The sequence below is a fragment of the Salmo salar genome, unplaced genomic scaffold, assembly GCF_965601325.2.
Source record: "Salmo salar unplaced genomic scaffold, fSalSal1 ptg000136l, whole genome shotgun sequence".
Lineage (NCBI taxonomy): Eukaryota > Metazoa > Chordata > Actinopteri > Salmoniformes > Salmonidae > Salmo > Salmo salar.
This window is the reverse complement of record NW_027675321.1, coordinates 1,188,038-1,202,500: the sequence shown is the minus strand read 5'-3', so window position 1 is coordinate 1,202,500 and position 14,463 is coordinate 1,188,038. Positions and strand designations below refer to the sequence as shown.

Here is a 14,463-nt window from a genome sequence, read left to right as displayed (position 1 = left end):
TATTAGTTTAGTTTTCTCCCTGGATACACCACCACTCCCCACGCTTCTTTCTGTCCCTTTCCACACTGCTAACGCAAGAGGAAGGACTGAAAAAGCATTTAACAGATTACTGTGAAGTAATATAATGATGATTCATGTTTATTATTACCTGTTTTTATGCTCATGTTTGAAATTATACTTCATTACTATAACGATTATCAATAAGCCTGAACATTAATTCAGACACCTCTGGTTGAGAAAAACGTATTTTCCTGGTACATTCATTGTCAAATTCATCAACCACCATCGAGCCACTCTGTCTTCTCTCTCTAGTAGTCAACTCAGCCCCAGTAAAAAGCTGGTGTCTTCACTCTGCCTTCTCTCTCTAGTAGTCAACTCAGCCCCGGTAAAAAGCTGGTGTCTTCACTCTGCCTTCTCTCTCTAGTAGTCAACTCAGCCCCGGTAAAAAGCTGGTGTCGTCACTCTGCCTTCTCTCTCTAGTAGTCAACTCAGCCCCGGTAAAAAGCTGGTGTCGTCGCTCTGCCTTCTCCAGGGGCATGTTGAGGTAAATTTACTAACCGAGAGGGTTGAATTATGTAATTTATTGGTGGGCTGGAAGGCGCACTCTTGTCTTTTCTATTCCGAGGTTGTTTACTCGCAATATCAGATATTAAGATGACTTTTTATAATGCATGTATACTGAGGTTGAGGTTCTGACTAGTGATAATTTACCCGGGGTTCAATACCTGCTATAGTCACTATTATTTTGCTCTCCCAAAAGCAACACAGCCCTAAAACGAGATATATAGCTAACTAAAGTCATGTTAATGAGTGACCATTTTAGAAAATCATGGGACATATAGTCTGTGGTTGCATGCTATTTTATGTCAATCATACTGCTGCTTGTAGCCTATAACTGATGCTTTGTGGTCTTATGCTGCCATCTATTGGAAATATTTAGCAATTAAAAGTTATTAATGCACATTCAGACGTTGGTGAGGCAGCTGAGAATTTAAAAAAAAAATGGAATGTGTCCAGCCTACTTGAGGCGCCCCGAAAATAATATTCAAAAGTTTAGTCCTTGGATACAGAGGGGTTAAACACTAAAGTTACCGTCCATCTAGTGAAGAGAGGAGAACCGGACAGAGGTAGCCAGCATCTGTCAACGAGAGAGGGAGGATTGGATAACTAGGATGCTGCTGGTAGAGTAGCTAGCTAGCTTACCTAGCTGTACCGACTAGCTAGGATAACTAGGATGCTGCTGGTAGAGTAGCTAGCTAGCTTACCTAGCTGTACCGACTAGCGAGGATAACTAGGATGCTGCTGGTAGAGTAGCTAGCTAGCTTACCTAGCTGTACCGGCTAGCTAGGATAACTAGGATGCTGCTGGTATAGTAGCTAGCTAGCTTACCTAGCTGTACCGACTAGCTAGGATAACTAGGATGCTGCTGGTAGAGTAGCTAGCTAGCTTACCCAGCTGTACCGACTAGCTTGGATAACTAGGATGCTGCTGGTAGAGTAGCTAGCTAGCTTACCTAGCTGTACCGACTAGCGAGGATAACTAGGATGCTGCTGGTAGAGTAGCTAGCTAGCTTACCTAGCTGTACCGACTAGCTAGGATAACTATGATGCTGCTGGTAGAGTAGCTAGCTAGCATACCTAGCTGTACCGACTAGCTTGGCTAGCTAGCAGGACGTTCATCTGTCGTTTGTCTCGATGATGATGACGAATCCGGTGAACCACAAAATGAAACAAGGATAGAGAGTGAAAAGGATCTGGCTACACTCATACTGTCCCTGACCGTAAACCAAAAGCAAATTGAACAATAAACTTCGGTGTCTCAACACTGTAACAAACTCTGTCATTATTCCCCAAGATCACCTCAGCCCACTCTGCACGTAACCTGACAATATGTTTGGCGCCACACAGTATGGGGACGTGGACAGTTCTGTACGGGGACGGGGCCAGTTCCAGAACGCGGACAAGAGCAGTGCCACACAATCAACTAAACCCAGTCTTTACAGTGGGTTACATTAGTAATATTCATTTTTCTCTATGTTAAACAAACATTTATTGCAACAATATTTTGAGATCTGGGCCCATATCCACAAAGCGTCTCAGAGTAGAAAATTGGTCGTATAAGTGCTGAGAATACAGACATTTTACACTTCTGGGTATAAATTAAAGCTATGCATGAAGTCTCTACTCCCACCTAGTCAGCAGATATTTAGGACACCTCGTGAGCTGTCCTAAGTAGTTAAGAGTTAACAGCAGGTGTCTTGATAATACTATAGAATAATGCAGCGAGTCAGTGGTTCCTGCACCACATGTAAATACTTTGGGGTAGTAAAAATATTGTTTTCTATTTCTATATGATCAATCCATTAATAATATAGACCTACATGCAACAGTATGTCTTGTGCTTTTGGAAATTATTTATGAATAATATGTATGTGTAATATTTATTTATAATATTTATGTATCATATTTATGTATGATATTTATGTGTAATATTTATGTATAATATGTATGTATAATATTTATGTATCACAAGTGATACCATGTATGTCTGCATAGCATTTTGTCTTCATTTTGGCAGATTAACTCATGCTTATTTCTGAAGATTATCTCTGGTTTTCACCCAGAGGCTAAGGAGTTGGAGCTGTGGCGGGATTTGAACCTGTGTTTGAAAGGTGGCTGGTTCGAATCCTGGGCCGAGTGCTGAAATAAACAGGTGGAATTGATCTGACCACTGGAGGGCTGCTGGGTTCACATCCTCAAAACATTCACCTTCCGTTGATCAGAACTCTAGTAGATCTTCTTCACTGAACCCAAAAATATATATAACTTTTAGTGGTTCCATATATTAAGGAAGTGATAGAAGCCTTTTTGGTTCTATAAGGAACCTTCTTTTCTAAGAGTGTAAAATAAACACGGTTTTCTTTTGATTATTTAATTATCTACATCATGTTATTTCAAGATATCCCTTTGGAGCGCAACATCACATTGTTAAAAAATAATCCTAAATTGGGCGTGGCTATAAATTAGGCAGTTGAAGGCATCTCGGGCGTAATATGTGTTCGATGAAAATGAACATTGTATGCAACGTTGTAGGCAACATTATTGGCAAGGGACTTGATGCCTACTATGCCAAAGCTATTTAGAGTTGTTAAACGGGTGTGAAGAGTGTGGTGATATAACGGGAATATTGTCAAAATTCTTATTGTAACAACGATCAGAATTGGTAAAGAAAATATGTATTCCATTATATTAGGCAATAATTAAGAGCAGGCAAAGTGGTCGTGTCATGTGAAAATTCTATCAAATGTGGTACATTGTAACGAGTACATTCAGGGTGCCGTGGAGCCCCTGCAGTACCTCCACAGACCCCGGATTGAGAACCCCTGATTTAGCAGATGCTCTTATCCAGAGAGATTTACAGTAAGTGCATTCATCTAAAGATATCTAGGTGAGACAATCACATATCCCAGTCAAATATACAGAATACGAACATTCCATTCCTGCTAAACAATGGATATATTGCGTTTTGCAATAAAAAATTAATAATAATACACATCTAAAAACTATGAATTAAAAATCTGAGAACGGTAATATTGAAGGTCCCATAAGCAGCCATTTATGATTAAAAAAACAAATGTGAAAATTTTTGGAAATGGCATTTTTGAAAAAAACTCTTAATAATTCTTAAACAAAATTGTCATCTCACCTCTTAGATTTGGTGTCATGTTCCCCAGAGAGACTCATTTTAGAGGCAGGGCCCCCCTCCACTCTCTCCCCAGAGAGACTCATTTTAGAGCACTGACCCCTAAACAGAGATCCAGCATGTTGGTTGTGGTTGACACAGTAATTCTTGAATGTCAATTGTTATCATTTAATAATTATCTCTTATAAAACATTTACTTAACAGACATATCAAAACAGTCAGGTGATTTAATGCAATCACATGAATATGTAGTTGTAAAATTTCATCTCCTTGGTAACTGTCAATAATAATAAGTCACTGTATGTTAAGGTAGTTACAGACAGTAGAGCAACAATAATAATAATAATAATAATAATAATAAGTCACTGTAGTTATAGACAGTACAGCAACAATAATAATAATAATAATAATAATAAGTCACTGTTTGTTAAGGTAGTTATAGACAGTACAGCAACAATAATAATAATAATATTAATAATAATAATAATAATAATAATAATAATAAGTCACTGTTTGTTAAGGTAGTTATAGACAGTACAGCAACAATAACAATAATAATAATAATAACAATAATAATAATAATAATAATAATAATAATAATAATAATAATAATAATAAGTCTCTGTTTGTTAAGGTAGTTATAGACAGAACAGCAACACAAGGCCATGTCTCACACGTATTTGTATTCACTAACAGTAGACTATTTATTGTCTTTCAATCTGTTCTTTTCTAAACGTATCTGAGAATGTAGACAGAAGGGCTAAAACGGGCATGATTGATCTGAGGGGGAAATCATTATATTATGTAAAGTAGGCTAGGTTATAATATATAATGGCGTTTTGTTAGTGATATGCAGATCAAGGTCTATACCTCGGCTATAGCCTACATATCATAGATGACCAGTCTAAACCTGTTCAGATCAAGATAATGTTATAGTCCTACCAGTAGCAGGACAGAGAATGTACTGTATATAACCTACATATCATAGATGACCAGTCTAAACCTGTTCAGATCAACATAATGTTATAGTCCTACCAGTAGCAGGACAGAGAATGTACTGTATATAACCTATATATCATAGATGACCAGTCTAAACCTGTTCAGATCAACATAATGTTATAGTCCTACCAGTAGCAGGACAGAGAATGTACTGTATATAACCTACATATCATAGATGACCAGTCTAAACCTGTTCAGATCAACATAATGTTATAGTCCTACCAGTAGCAGGACAGAGAATGTACTGTATATAACCTACATTTCATAGATGACCAGTCTAAACCTGTTCAGATCAACATAATGTTATAGTCCTACCCATTGGCGAAAATCTGATATCAACTTTGGAGGGGACAATTACATGAAATTTTCTCAAGAGCAATTCCTGAGGGGGACACCAAAAGTAGTGCTGTAACACATAGCCTACATTGTAATATGGTAAATGTATATTGAGGAACCAAAGAAATAAGGTGTTTGCCGTACTCCTAACTACCAGTACCCAAAACTACACAACTAATCACAACAGCAATACCATTGCCTTTAACAAATCTTAGTTCAGTCACCAGTTTAAGTTGAGAGTGGAGGTATCCATGGCATTTTCCAATTATGTTCCTATTATACAAGTAAAAAAAATGGAGAACCTTTCATAATGTTGACAAACAAAGACTCAACAAACTTACCTGAGACTCCCTGTCTCTGCCAGTCTGTCCCTGCATATCTGTCCCCAACTCTGCTGTCTGTGTGCCATCTGTTGCCTGCTCTGCCTAATGACATCATTGTGAAACATTTCTATTAGCATTTCACTTCTTTCTTATGAACATTTTATCAACTAGTCTTTGAGATATTAGGCTACTAGGGTTTTTACTATACGTTTGGTGTATTGAAAAATACTCTGATGTCCGTCTTTTATTTTTCTGCCATTTTTCTACCTGGCTGGCTGGCTACACACACACACACAGTGTGTAGGTTATTTACAGTAGGAGATGGGCTTCTATCATCTTATCTTTTATCATTCTATTTGGGCTTCGATCTAAAAGGTAGCTAGCAAATGTGAAACGGATTAAAATGACAAGAGTTGACAGCTGTATGAGTTCACCATTTACACATTATATGCTGCAACCTTTTGTAATTTTAATAGTTTGTTTCATATTGGCTGGCTTCCAACAATAGCTGAATTTGCAAAGCAAGCGAGCACCAATTCAGTTTCAGTGGTGTTTGCTATAATCTTTGCTACCCGGGTTAAATAAAGGTGAAATAAAATAAATAAATAAAAGTTAACTTGTGACAATTTAGCTTTTGCAACGAGACCATTAAATATATTTAAGACAATGGTAGAAGAGAGTGTAGTTCTGTTCAGTTTGGATTTCAGTTTATCGCTAACCTTATCACAGGGACTTTGAAGCACTAACTTACATCATCTGCATGCAGATTCCATCTTTGACGACGCCACATAAATGGAATAGGTACTAGCTAGCTTAATAGTTAATATTTGCGCGCTAGCTCTGCATAATCAGCTAGTGTGTGTGCGCGATTGACTGGATTAACCTCACGTCAGTTACGTGCATTGAGTGCCTTTCAGACAATAGATACGACCTCTCTGTTACCTAGCAAGCTAAGGAACTGGCAGTGGATCAAACCATTGTGATGCATTGTCGTGTGTCCCCCGTCCCCCCCGGGATTTCCGTCCCTGGTCCTACCAGTAGCAGGACAGAGAATGTACTGTATATAACCTACATATCATAGATGACCAGTCTAAACCTGTTCAGATCAACATAATGTTATAGTCCTACCAGTAGCAGGACAGAGAATGTACTGTACATAACCTACATATCATAGATGACCAGCCTAAACCTGTTCAGATCAGTTCACATAATGTTATAGTCCTACCAGTAGCAGGACAGAGAATGTACTGTATATAACCTACATATCATAGATGACCAGTCTAAACCTGTTCAGATCAACATAATGTTATAGTCCTACCAGTAGCAGGACAGAGAATGTACTGTATATAACCTACATATCATAGATGACCAGTCTAAACCTGGTAGGGTTACACTACAACCCTGTTCCTGGAGCGCTACCCTCCGGTAGGGTTACACTACAACCCTGTTCCTGGAGCGCTACCCTCCGGTAGGGTTTCACTACAACCCTGTTCCTGGAGCGCTACCCTCCGGTAGGGTTACACTCCAACCCTGTTTCTGTAGCGCTACCCTCCGGTAGGGTTTTACTCCAACTCTGTTCCTGGAGCGCTACCCTCCGGTAGGGTCTCACTCCAACCCTGTTCCTGGAGCGCTACCCTCCGGTAGGGTCTCACTCCAACCTTGTTCCTGGAGCGCTACCCTCCGGTAGGGTCTCACTACAACCACAGCTGTAACTAACCTGATTTATCTTATAAACCAACTCATTATTTTAATCAGGTGACTAGTTTTGAATAGGAATGAAAACCTAAAGGATGGTATCTCTCCAGGAACAGGATCGGAGAGCCCTGTTTTAGAAGATGTATAAAATCCATCCTCCAATTTTTTCTGACTATTCAGCTTAAGCTAACCGTGCTAAAATCTTATTAGAAATCAGTATTTTTTTGTAACAGTAACGTTACCATTTACCTGGTAATTAAATATAATTTATTTAGAATTGATCAGAATAATGTTTATTGTATTCTCAAATTGAAAGTGCTCCCTCGCGCTCCTCAGCACTACACCCATGGTGATAAGAGATCATAGATCAAACCTACTCTTGACTATTAAATGTCTGACTACGACCTAACTTTATAATAGTGTGTAAGTAGCTTCTAGACTTACCAGTCTGCTCGTCTTTCCTTCAAATCAATACTTTTACCCGACTTCTAATGTTGCCGAGAAATGTGCGCCAGAGTTTCAACATCCCTTTCGTACGTGCATTAGCCCACAAACTTACTTTCAACTTCATGAGGAAATGACATAACAGAATTCCTAAACCCAGAGACCAACATCCCGAGTCTACTGGGACCGCTTGGGAAGCAGACTGTAGGAAGTAGACCGATGTTGTGATTTGGGGATTGAGAAGTCAGAAGTGAAAAATTCCTCCTTAGTTGTACATTTTCTCTAAATCTAAAGGCAAAACCTAGATTCGAGCCAATGTCTTAAGTATTTGAACATGTTATTACTCCAACTTCGTGAAAGAGACAAACTGACACGTTATTATTTTAGTCAAAAACGACTTTATATCGAAGGAGTGTCTTTGGTTTGACGGCCTGCACATGCACAGTTCGGTGTGAGACGACCGTTAGACCCGACGGTGTGTTTCTACCATCAGTTCAGCAAACCAACGTCTCCATGACATGTGCGTCTGTGTCTAGTTAGTATAAATGTATGTGTCTTTGGTTTGACGGCCTGCACATGCGCAGTTCTACATACTTTTGTATATCTAGTGTATATCTAGTGTATATCTAGTGTATATATATAAATACACACACACTAGATATACAAAAGTATGTAGACACCCCTTCAAATTTGTGGATTCAGCAATTTCAGACACCTGCTGCTGACAGGTCTATAAAATTGAGCACACAGCCATGTAATCTCCATAGACAAACATTGGCAGTAGAAAGGCCTTACTGAAGAGCTCAGTGATTTTCAACGTGGCACCGTCATAGGATGCCACCTTTCCACAAAGTCAGTTCATCACATTTCTGCCCTGCTAGAGATTCCCTGGTCAACTGTAAATGCAGTTATTGTGAAGTGGAAACATCTTGGAGAAACAATGGCTCAAGCGTGAAGTGGTAGGCCACACAAACTCACAGAACGGGCAGCCAAGTGCTGAAGCGCGTTTTCTGGAGTAATGAATCACGCTTCACCATCTGGCAGTCCGACTGTCACGTCTGGGATTGGCGGATGCCAGGAGAACACTACCTGCCCCAACGTATACTGCCAACTGTAAAGTTTGGTGGAGGAGGAATAATGGTCTGGGGCTGTTTTTCCATGGTTCGGGCTAGTCCCCTTAGTTCCAGTGAAGGGAAATCGTAACGCTACAACATACAATTACATTCTAGATGATTCTGTGCTGGCAACTGTGGCAACATTTTGGGGAAGGCCCATTCCTATTTCTGATTGACAATGTCCCTGTGCACAAAGCGAGGTCCATACAGAAATTGTTTGTCGAGATTGGTGTGGAAGAAATTGACTGTCCTTCACAGAGCCCTGACCTCAACCCCGTTGAACACCTTTGGGATGAATTGGAACGTCAACTGCGAGCCAGGGCCTAATCACCCAACATCAGTGCCCGACCTTCCTAATGCTCTTGTGGCTGAATGGAATCAAGTCCCCGCAGCAATGTTCCAACATCTAGTGGAAAGCCTTCCCAGAAGAGTGGCGGCTGTTATAGCACCAAAGGGGGGACCAACTCCATATTAATGCCCTTGACTTTGGAATGAGATGGTCGGTGAGCAGGTGTCCACATACATTTGGTCATGTAGTGTATATTTGATGCTGTTTGTAAAAATCATGACACCATTTTAGTTGTAGTTATAACATACTGTAGTCTAAAACCATTTTAGTTACAGTATAACATACTGTAGTCTAAAACCTTTAACTAGTACATTTGGGAACAGGACATAATGTCATATTTTCCAAATGGTTTCGTTATCAGAAATGACCAACTTCATGACATGACACTGACATGGGTGACTTCCACGTCTCCTTTTTCCGTTAAATTCATAATCTATGCTGGAGATCCCCCTTAACAAAGCCTTGCCTTAGTCTATCCAGTGGACAAGCCTTCTGCCATGCCTGGATATTTTCAGAAAAAAGTACCAACACTTCAAAATTAAATATCACTTGGGATAATCTTCCAAAGACATTGACTTTTATTCAAATAACAGATTGTACCTGTCCAGCTCCAGGTTCCCCAGAAGGACCAGACACCACCATCTCCTCAGACCAGGCTGAAGGACCAGACACCACCATCTCCTCAGACCAGGCTGAAGGACCAGACACCACCATCTCCTCAGACCAGGCTGAAGGACCAGACACCACCATCTCCTCAGACCAGGCTGAAGGACCAGACACCACCATCTCCTCAGACCAGGCTGAAGGACCAGACACCCCCATCTCCTCAGACCAGGCTGAAGGACCACACACCACCATCTCCTCAGACCAGGCTGAAGGACCACACACCACCATCTCCTCAGACCAGGTATATCAGGCTGAAGGACGAGAACAGTCACAATGCATTTCCAATTGCTCATTTCGAGAATCTGTAAATTCTAAATTAATACCTTTTCTGCATTTGACATAATACCACTTACGATCAAGTAATCAAATGGAGTGTCTGTGGCAAAATATCATGTGTACTGGAAAGAAAACACATAATGAATAAAACACAATGTTAATTACTCATTATAAATGTATGTTAGTGAAACATATTGTAAAGCGTGCGTGTTGGTGGCAGGGAAGTCAGGCGCAGGAGAACGAACTTGGTATAAACGGAATCGTTTAATAAGTGCTCGCAAATTCCGAAAACCAACATATACAAAATAAAGGAAGTGGGTAGAAAACCCGTCGCACACCAGAGCATAAATGCACCATTACATACAACAAACAATCACCGACAAGGACATGAGGGGAAACAGAGGGTTAAATACACAACATGTCATTGATGGGATTGGAACCAGGTGTGATGGAAGACAAGACAAAACCAATGGAAAATGAAAAGTGGATCAGTGATGGCTAGAAGGCCGGTGACGTCGACCGCCGAACAAGGAGAGGGACCGACTTCGGCGGAAGTCATGACAATAATGAATAAACAATGTTAATTACTCATTATAAATGTATGTTAGTAAAACATAATGTTAATTACTCATTATAAATGTAGGTTAGTTAAACATAATGTTAATTACTCATTATAAATGTAGGTTAGTAAAACATAATGTTAATTACTCATTATAAATGTAGGTTAGTAAAACATAATGTTAATTACTCATTATAAATGTAGGTTAGTAAAACATAATGTTAATTACTCATTATAAATGTATGTTAGTAAAACATAATGTTAATTACTCATTATAAATGTATGTTAGTAAAACATAATGTTAATTACTCATTATAAATGTAGGTTAGTTAAACATAATGTTAATTACTCATTATAAATGTAGGTTAGTAAAACATAATGTTAATTACTCATTATAAATGTAGGTTAGTAAAACATAATGTTAATTACTCATTATAAATGTAGGTTAGTAAAACATAATGTTAATTACTCATTATAAATGTAGGTTAGTAAAACATAATGTTAATTACTCATTATAAATGTAGGTTAGTAAAACATAATGTTAATTACTCATTATAAATGTAGGTTAGTAAAACATAATGTTAATTACTCATTATAAATGTAGGTTAGTAAAACATAATGTTAATTACTCATTATAAATGTAGGTTAGTAAAACATAATGTTAATTACTCATTATAAATGTAGGTTAGTAAAACATAATGTTAATTACTCATTATAAATGTAGGTTAGTAAAACATAATGTTAATTACTCATTATAAATGTAGGTTAGTAAAACATAATGTTAATTACTCATTATAAATGTAGGTTAGTAAAACATAATGTTAATTACTCATTATAAATATAGGCTAGTAAAACATAATGTTAATTACTCATTATAAATGTAGGTTAGTAAAACATAATGTTAATTACTCATTATAAATGTAGGTTAGTAAAACATAATGTTAATTACTCATTATAAATGTAGGTTAGTAAAACATAATGTTAATTACTCATTATAAATGTAGGTTAGTAAAACATAATGTTAATTACTCATTATAAATGTAGGTTAGTAAAACATAATGTTAATTACTCATTATAAATGTAGGTTAGTAAAACATAATGTTAATTACTCATTATAAATGTAGGTTAGTAAAACATAATGTTAATTACTCATTATAAATGTAGGTTAGTAAAACATAATGTTAATTACTCATTATAAATGTAGGTTAGTAAAACATAATGTTAATTACTCATTATAAATGTAGGTTAGTAAAACATAATGTTAATTACTCATTATAAATGTAGGTTAGTAAAACATAATGTTAATTACTCATTATAAATGTAGGTTAGTAAAACATAATGTTAATTACTCATTATAAATATAGGCTAGTAAAACATAATGTTAATTACTCATTATAAATGTAGGTTAGTAAAACATAATGTTAATTACTCATTATAAATGTAGGTTAATAAAACACAATGTTAATTACTCATTATAAATGTAGGTTAGTAAAACATAATGTTAATTACTCATTATAAATGTAGGTTAGTAAAACATAATGTTAATTACTCATTATAAATGTAGGTTAGTAAAACACAATGTTAATTACTCATTATAAATGTAGGTTAGTAAAACATAATGTTAATTACTCATTATAAATGTAGGCTAGTAAAACACAATGTTAATTACTCATTATAAATGTAGGTTAGTAAAACATAATGTTAATTACTCATTATAAATGTATGTTAGTAAAACATAATGTTAATTACTCATTATAAATGTAGGTTAGTAAAACATAATGTTAATTACTCATTATAAATGTAGGTTAGTAAAACATAATGTTAACTACTCATTATAAATGTATGTTAGTAAAAAATGATGATATTAGAACAGTGAAATCTGACCATGAGCATAAAGACACCACAATCACTGCTTTATGGTTCCAGGAAGTCCCTGTTTCAAGAGTTAACACTTACAGTTACAAAATATACAACAAAATATTTATGGTTCGGCAGATGGGGGCATGGTGGCAGGTAGCCTAGTGGTTAGAGTGGAGGGGTGGCAGGTAGCCTAGTGGTTAGAGTGTTGGGGGTGGCAGGTAGCCTAGTGGTTAGAGTGGAGGGGTGGCAGGTAGCCTAGTGGTTAGAGTGGAGGGGCGGCAGGTAGCCTAGTGGTTAGAGTGGAGGGGCGGCAGGTAGCTTAGTGGTTAGAGTGGAGGGGTGGCAGGTAGCCTAGTGGTTAGAGTGGAGGGGTGGCAGGTAGCCTAGTGGTTAGAGTGGAGCGGTGGCAGGTAGCCTAGTGGTTAGAGTGGAGGGGTGGAAGGTAGCCTAGTGGTTAGAGTGGAGGGGTGGCAGGTAGCCTAGTGGTTAGAGTGGAGGGGTGGCAGGTAGCCTAGTGGTTAGAGTGGAGGGGGTGGCAGGTAACCTAGTGGTTAGAGTGGAGGGGTGGCAGGTAGCCTAGTGGTTAGAGTGGAGGGGGTGGCAGGTAGTCTAGTGGTTAGAGTGGAGGGGTGGCAGGTAGCCTAGTGGTTAGAGTGGAGGGGGTGGCAGGTAGTCTAGTGGTTAGAGTGGAGGGGTGGCAGGTAGCCTAGTGGTTAGAGTGGAGGGGGTGGCAGGTAGCCTAGTGGTTAGAGTGGAGGGGTGGCAGGTAGCCTAGTGGTTAGAGTGGAGGGGGTGGCAGGTAGCCTAGTGGTTAGAGTGGAGGGGTGGCAGGTAGTGTAGTGGTTAGAGTGTTGGGGGTGGCAGGTAGTCTAGTGGTTAGAGTGGTGTGGTGGCAGGTAGTCTAGTGGTTAGAGTGGAGGGGTGGCAGGTAGCCTAGTGGTTAGAGTGTTGGGGGTGGCAGGTAGTCTAGTGGTTAGAGTGGAGGGGGTGGCAGGTAGTCTAGTGGTTAGAGTGTTGGGGGTGGCAGGTAGTCTAGTGGTTAGAGTGGAGCGGTGGCAGGTAGTCTAGTGGTTAGAGTGGAGGGGTGGCAGGTAGCCTAGTGGTTAGAGTGTTGGGGGTGGCAGGTAGTCTAGTGGTTAGAGTGGAGGGGGTGGCAGGTAGTCTAGTGGTTAGAGTGGAGGGGTGGCAGGTAGTCTAGTGGTTAGAGTGGAGGGGTGGCAGGTAGCCTAGTGGTTAGAGTGGAGGGGGTGGCAGGTAGTCTAGTGGTTAGAGTGGAGGGGTGGCAGGTAGCCTAGTGGTTAGAGTGGAGGGGGTGGCAGGTAGTCTAGTGGTTAGAGTGGAGGGGTGGCAGGTAGCCTAGTGGTTAGAGTGGAGGGGGTGGCAGGTAGCCTAGTGGTTAGAGTGGAGGGGTGGCAGGTAGCCTAGTGGTTAGAGTGGAGGGGGTGGCAGGTAGCCTAGTGGTTAGAGTGGAGGGGTGGCAGGTAGTGTAGTGGTTAGAGTGTTGGGGGTGGCAGGTAGTCTAGTGGTTAGAGTGGAGCGGTGGCAGGTAGTCTAGTGGTTAGAGTGGAGGGGTGGCAGGTAGCCTAGTGGTTAGAGTGTTGGGGGTGGCAGGTAGTCTAGTGGTTAGAGTGGAGGGGGTGGCAGGTAGTCTAGTGGTTAGAGTGGAGGGGTGGCAGGTAGTCTAGTGGTTAGAGTGGAGGGGTGGCAGGTAGCCTAGTGGTTAGAGTGGAGGGGGTGGCAGGTAGTCTAGTGGTTAGAGTGGAGGGGTGGCAGGTAGTCTAGTGGTTAGAGTGGAGGGGTGGCAGGTAGTCTAGTGGTTAGAGTGGAGGGGTGGCAGGTAGCCTAGTGGTTAGAGTGGAGGGGGTGGCAGGTAGTCTAGTGGTTAGAGTGGAGGGGTGGCAGGTAGCCTAGTGGTTAGAGTGGAGGGGGTGGCAGGTAGTCTAGTGGTTAGAGTGGAGGGGTGGCAGGTAGCCTAGTGGTTAGAGTGGAGGGGGTGGCAGGTAGCCTAGTGGTTAGAGTGGAGGGGTGGCAGGTAGCCTAGTGGTTAGAGTGGAGGGGGTGGCAGGTAGCCTAGTGGTTAGAGTGGAGGGGTGGCAGGTAGTGTAGTGGTTAGAGTGTTGGCGGTGGCAGGTAGTCTAG

At 40.0% G+C, this 14,463-nt stretch overlaps 1 long non-coding RNA gene across 1 annotated transcript in view; it reads right to left on the bottom strand.

The window, feature by feature from the left end:
* The window catches only part of LOC106591337 (uncharacterized), an 8,564-nt gene extending 838 nt beyond the window's left edge, over nt 1-7,726 (bottom strand). Inside the window, exons 1-3 of the long non-coding RNA XR_014383161.1 lie at nt 7,500-7,726; nt 5,379-5,462; nt 3,706-3,804 (exon numbers count right to left, since the gene is read on the bottom strand). This is a non-coding gene — a long non-coding RNA (uncharacterized LOC106591337). The remainder of the gene's footprint in view (nt 1-3,705; nt 3,805-5,378; nt 5,463-7,499) is intronic.
* Between the last annotated feature and the right edge of the window lie 6,737 nt (nt 7,727-14,463).